Raw genomic sequence first — 4989 nt, 5'->3', positions numbered from 1 at the left:
TGAAGACCATGACTAATATTGTCACAAAAAATTGTATGACATGCCTGATCTCTGGGAGTCAGAGCTCTATGGTCTTTTAGCTTTCCCAACCTGGTTATCTCACATCCATTTTTTTTTTAAATGATTTAGTTTTGCTTTTTTTTTTTTTAATTTACGCATCTAAAAACTGGGGGTAGGCCAGAGATGCAGAGGCTGAGAGGATTCACCAAAGACAGTGAGGAGCAGAACAGGCAGATCTACTGAAATGCAATGATGAGGGGAACAGCAAGTGGGTCAGGAGAGGTCTGCTGTGCCATGTGGGTCAGCTTCCTGGCCAGAGACCGAACGCATGCCATAGTCTGGCAATAGCTAGCTACAGTGGCTGACGATAGCTTGATGGCAGTGAAACTTATCCCCTGTGCCATCAGGAAGGCAGGCTCCTCTTTTCTGTTTTTAAGGACATTGTCGATTTTAGTAGGTAATGTATACTAACAGAACATGGAATTTAAGGAAACACAAAGATGTGGGTTCAGACCCCACTTCCATAAGCAAGTGATTAAATCTCTCTCAAACTCAGGTTTTGTGCTACAAAATGGGAGACATAATCCTGACTTCACAAAGGGTTTCCTTTTGGGTAATCAGTAAGGTAACATACACAGATGTTTAAGTCTGAAACCTATATAGTTACAAACCAATGTTACTTCACTCATTTTAACTGCTCTCAATGAAAAGGGTTTCATGGGGACTAAATGGACCATCACATGAGTAAGAGCAGGAGAATGACCGTTCACAAAACTGTTTCTTTCCCTTTCTGTGAGGAGGAAAACCACCAAACAGACACCATTAACCTAATATTGGAGTAGAACTGAGCTCAAGACAATCTTGTTGGCATGCTCGCTTTGACCCTGTCTGCTTGAAACCTGCTGCCATAAAACTAAGGGGTGTCTTGGGGTGACCTGATAACTTGCAGAGGACCTGGTTGGACTTTTGTTGCAGTGGAGACTGGAGCTCCATGCCCCACCGCTGAAGCAGAGGCACCTGGGCAGGTCTGCGGGTGCTTTATCGTTCACAATAAAAGAGATGTAAGCCACGCTCGGCAGTTAACTGATCTGACACAGTTCAAAAAACTGATCTCCACTAACTCAGTGGAAAAAGTTACTGGGTTTCTCCCAGTGTTCTCTTTATTTGGGAAGCAAGGAATCTACACACAAGCTAGGTATTGGGGGAGTCCTGACTCTGGCCTGCTCATCACCCTTTTTAAATTTCGGGGTGCTCCTGGGCTCTTAGCACAAACAGCTTTGTCCAGGTGATAAGCTATCAGTCAAGAAAGTTTTGTGGGTTCCTCTAGTGGCCTAGAGGTTAAGTCTTAGCCCTATCACCAAGACTACCCACTGTGAAGGCCTGAGTTCCCCAGCTGACCCACATGGCGCAGCAAATCTCTGCTGTCTCACCTGCTGCTCCCCTCAGCAGTGTATTTCAGTCAATCGCCTGTTCTGGTCCCCACTCTGTCTCTGGGGAATCCTCTTATGCCCTGCACCTCTGGCTTGTATCCCAGTTCTATGCAAAAATAAATAAAATCTTTCAAAAAGAAAAGAAAGTTTAGCCTCTGAAAAGAGAATCTGCGAGGGCGTTACCCTTTCTTGTGGTCTCTGGGGTCACTGAGTCTGTTATGGCAGCTAAAACGTTCTCGCTCATACACAATAGAGAGCTCCAAAGATTTTATTCTCAGGGTCTCCAACTGAGCCCTTTGGATATGTGTGGGGAGTGAGGAGTCAAGTGTTGATCTTCATTTAGTCTGATCCTCACAAGGTCACAAAAACTAAAGCCACTGATGAATGTAGCAAGGGAAAAAAAAGAATAAAAATTTGAAAACAACTGACTACAGTTTAACATGAAAAGAATGATTTGAAATCTAACAGTTACATATTTAAACAAAAATGAAAGCTTTTGTAAGTCCCTGGAAGTAATTTAAAATTACAATTTACAAACAAGTAAACAGAATTGAATGCACAGAATATGGTATCATTATAGCAGGGACCTTCGCTGGGAAGAGAGGATCTCTAAAATTAGTGAGCTCAGCAATCATTCTACTGCTTCGCACACCACAGCCACCACCATATTTGACATTACCCCAGCAAAATTTCTAAATGGGGCCCTCCCTGGTGGCGCAGCAGGTTAAAGCACAGCACAAAGAGGCTTGGGCCACTTCTGCATGAGTTCGATCCCCGCCTGCCCCGGAGGTGACCACATGGTGCGGCAGACCTCTCCTGACCCGCCCGCTGCTCCCCTCAGCAGTGTACTTTGTCGATCTGACTTTCTTTACCCCACTCTGTCTCTGGTGAATCCTCTCACCCTCCGCATCTCTGGCCTGTACCCCAGTTCTGTATGAATAAATAAATAAATCTTTAAAAGAAATTTTCTAAATGTTTTATTAAAATGAGCTGCCACAAGAGATATACAGCAAAGGAAGTATTGGGCTGCAAAATGCAGAAAACTTTACTAAAAGAACATTTACTCTCTTACATAACAGGAGGCCAGATGTGGTGTCTAGGGTTGGTTAATTTTTCAATGACCCTGGATCTTTTCCATCTTTCTTCTCTGCTATGTTCAGCTTGTTGTTCTCTCTGCTTGACTCCACTCATAGCCACAAAATGGCTGCATAGTGCTGGATGCCACAGGTAATGTCCAAAACAGAAACTTCTCATCCAAATGAACAGTATGCACATATAAAGGTTTTATTTAAAAAGAGAGGACTAGAAAAAATACAAAGAAAAAAAAGATTCCCTGAGCATTAGTGTTCAAAATTAATCTTTTATTTACATGTAGTGTTAGCTACTCCAAAAGGGTTATCATATATTAGTCATAAGAGTCTTTTGAGGATAGACAGAGGCTTACCACTCTCACTCACCTTTGCCTCAGGCGTATCAGTCCCTTTCCCCCACCACTTCTGGGTTCTCTGAGTTTCCTGGAAAGAAATATAGATAGATAGATAGATAGATAGATAGATAGATAGATAGATAGATAGATAGATATAGATATAGATATATAGATATAGCTATATACACATACACATATATATGTATATGAAGTATATATGAATGAAATACATATATAAATGAAAACAATAACTAGATTAGATATGAAATGGATTTACCATTCCACAGTACAAATAATAATAATGCTTTGGGATTAAATCTTCAAGGTTATACAAAAGCAACACCTTGTCAACTCCTACAGATTAATTTTACAGAACTAGAAACTCTGCTTTTTTCAGTAGAGGACAGTCAAATATACCATGACAACAGTTATAGTCCTAACAGTGTTAGATGAAAGTGAAGCAGGTGTACTAGAAAAAGTCTATCATTATATCTTTAAAAACTCATTATTAGATCTTCTTAAAAGTTTGCATGAATTAAAAAATTCAGATACAACTTGTGTTGCATGCCTAACCAAAGTGAATGAGAACAATTTAACTGAATTATAGATTTTGCCTCCCAGGGGCCTCCCTGGTGGCACAGGGGGTTAAAGCATAGCACTATGAAGCTCTCAGCAGCCACTGCAGCACGAGCTCAATTCCCAGCCAGGTTGCTGACCCACATGGCCCAGCAGACCTCTCCTGTCTCGCCCACTATTCCTCTCAGCAGTGTATTTCATTGATCTGCCTGTTCTGCTCCCCTCTCTATATCTGGTGAATCCTCTCACCCCCAGCACCTCTGACCTATACCTCAGTTCTTGCATACACAAATAGATAAATCTTAAGATTTATTTTTTTAAGATTCATTTTCCAAACTGAAGTTTGCACCAATTAATGGGATGGTAATCAATGTAGTATATGTTGAGCAACATTTTTAAAAAATGACATTTACTATCAGACTGTATTAAACATAAGATCAAGTTATATGTGTGTGCATGGGTTATAAAATGTAATTCCTCCTATGGGTAAAAAAAAAAAAAAAAAGAAAGAAAGAAAGTTGGAAAGATCACTTAAGACTCATTATGGGGCCTGCAAAGGAAACCACACAAAACAAAGTTGCTTGGAAAAGATGACTAGAATCAGGCTTTTGCCCTTGAGGAGAAGCTGGGAACAGCTGTTAGGTAGAACCCAGCAGAGCCGCCTATGACAGGGGTTGGCGGAGGGTGCTCTAACCTGTCACTCTCATCCTCAACCTCTATGAACTCGCAGAAATGTCTTACACAGTCTTGGGCGCTTTAAGTCACACTTTAACCAGGATGGTCCAAATATCACAGAAGTTATCCTTTACTTCCCTCTGAACACTAGTTTCCAAACACCTGTTTGCCTTCATTTACTGAGTTAGTAAAAATTTTACCTGGGCAACACACCCACCCAGCTGAAGACTACGTTTCCCAGCTTCCCTGGAGCAAGGTATGATCATGTGACAATAATGCTGGTGGATGCAACCTGCCAGAGTGAGGTACACAAATTCAGGGACATGTACTTAAAGAAAGATGAGGCCTTGTCTTTCCTCTCCCTCATTCTATTGCGTGGCATGAGGATTCCTTTGGGAACACGTGGACATAGGCAACACCTTAGAGAGGGAGAAGCAACAAAATAGGAATTGGCCAGGTCCCTGACAGGTGCTGCCATGCCAGCCCTGGATTATTACACAAGCAAGAATTTTCCTGTTTGTGCCATGGCATTTGGAGTCCCTATTATGGCAGCTTGTAGCTATATCTTACTTAATATCCTTAGAAAATGGTGGGAGCTTAAGGGTTTAGCTTGGCACATCAGATTTTAAGGACTTTAAACCACTACTCCCAGATGGTGACTGTCCTCATGCCTGTATTCCAAAACCCTGATCTGAGGATCAGACAGAAGGTGAGAGAAAAATAGTTCTTGCCACAAGTGCTGCTTAAATTAGGCCAAATCATATGAAACTGTTGTGTTTTTAGGTACAAAGCCAAATGTTAGTAATTTTAGCAATTTCTTAAATCTAATAGAACTAATGTTAGACTTTGCAGATATGGAGATTTAGAATTCATCAATATTGG

General features: G+C 41.3%; 1 long non-coding RNA gene across 1 annotated transcript in view; it reads right to left on the bottom strand.

The window, feature by feature from the left end:
* Positions 1-2428: 2428 nt before the first annotated feature.
* The window catches only part of LOC105853601, a 6039-nt gene continuing 3478 nt past the window's right edge, over positions 2429-4989 (bottom strand). Inside the window, exons 2-3 of the long non-coding RNA XR_001145425.1 lie at positions 2888-2944; positions 2429-2732 (exon numbers count right to left, since the gene is read on the bottom strand). This is a non-coding gene — a long non-coding RNA (uncharacterized LOC105853601). The remainder of the gene's footprint in view (positions 2733-2887; positions 2945-4989) is intronic.

The sequence above is a fragment of the Condylura cristata genome, unplaced genomic scaffold, assembly GCF_000260355.1.
Source record: "Condylura cristata isolate star-nosed mole 26May11 unplaced genomic scaffold, ConCri1.0 scaffold00002, whole genome shotgun sequence".
NCBI lineage: Eukaryota > Metazoa > Chordata > Mammalia > Eulipotyphla > Talpidae > Condylura > Condylura cristata.
The sequence above is the reverse complement of the archived record's forward strand: the minus strand, read 5'-3'. Positions and strand labels throughout refer to the sequence as shown.